Source organism: Arachis ipaensis, chromosome B05 (assembly GCF_000816755.2).
Source record: "Arachis ipaensis cultivar K30076 chromosome B05, Araip1.1, whole genome shotgun sequence".
NCBI classification, from domain to species: Eukaryota; Viridiplantae; Streptophyta; class Magnoliopsida; order Fabales; family Fabaceae; genus Arachis; species Arachis ipaensis.
This window is the reverse complement of record NC_029789.2, coordinates 4,479,493-4,480,805: the sequence shown is the minus strand read 5'-3', so window position 1 is coordinate 4,480,805 and position 1,313 is coordinate 4,479,493.

Here is a 1,313-nt window from a genome sequence, read left to right as displayed (position 1 = left end):
TTACATAATATATATATACTTAATTAATTATATATTTCACTCCCTTAATTAAAATTTTGTTTCAAGACCCAGGACTGCTCATAAGCCTATGCCATTACAACACCACATCCATAAATGCATTGGATTGGTAGTGAGTGTTGGGGTGCTTCTCTTTCACTGCTTAGCTTAATAACATAACACATTGTTTTTGGATGACATGTATAATTATAGTATATAGTTTATGTGTCTTTACACCCAAATCTGACCTCTTTCCTCACTTTCCAATCACCACGTTATTATGTAAAACCAAACAAAATTAAATAATAAAACCTATCTTCTACTGTATATGCATATATACTTATTAACTCCAATAATGTTTGTAAACATGTCCTCCTTAGCAATTAAATAATAATAAGAAGGGACTAGGGTTAGTTACGTTGTTATTCTATGCACCACACATTGGGTTTTGATCTGAAATCTGCACCACATATTGATGCCTTTTTTTGTTTATAAGTAAAATAAGTGAACCCCGTTATATTGTTTTTATTGTCAAATTATCAAAGTAGATGAATTATTGAGGGTGAATTTGGCTTGCATTATATATTTTGGACGGTAATGATAAGTGCTCCTCATTACCTTTTTCTTTCCACCACCAGAAACTAATAAGAATTAATGGTTAGGTCTGTAGAGACGCTTAAAAAAGAATTTATAGATAGGACATATTGCATGGCATGGAGTTGAGAGTTTGGAGGGATAGTCCAGACGAGGCTGCTTCCGCGAAGTTCGTACAAATTAAAGTGGCAGGGTACAAAGTACAAACTCAGTACAACACTATGTCTGCTTTTCTGCCTTGTCTCTTCGGTATCACACAAATTATATTAAATTATGTGAAGCCAAAAGTGATATCAATTATCAAATTATCAATCTCTCCTTTTATATGCACTACATATATGCTCAAATAAATGGGACAAATTATGAAACATTTGTGCTCACACGTGGTGCTTTCATATCCCTAATTATGCCTTGTGTGACTAGAATACTAGATAGATATTATTATTGCGCATCTAAAGTTAATTATGATTAATAATCTTGTCCACAGAATTGAAGGAAATTATTAACAAATTAGAGGAACCCCCAAAACAAACCAAAAAAATTGTCCTCTTTTGCCCGTAAGGAAATAAAGTTAGTTAGCTTGGTTTTAATGGCATACGACATCATCATTCGTCAGTTGTGTATAAATTTTGTTTCTTGTTTGATACCAATTTCAAAATTCCGTACAGTGATAAGGTGTTGAACGAAGCTATGTAAATGTTGGGAGCGATATATGAGATACG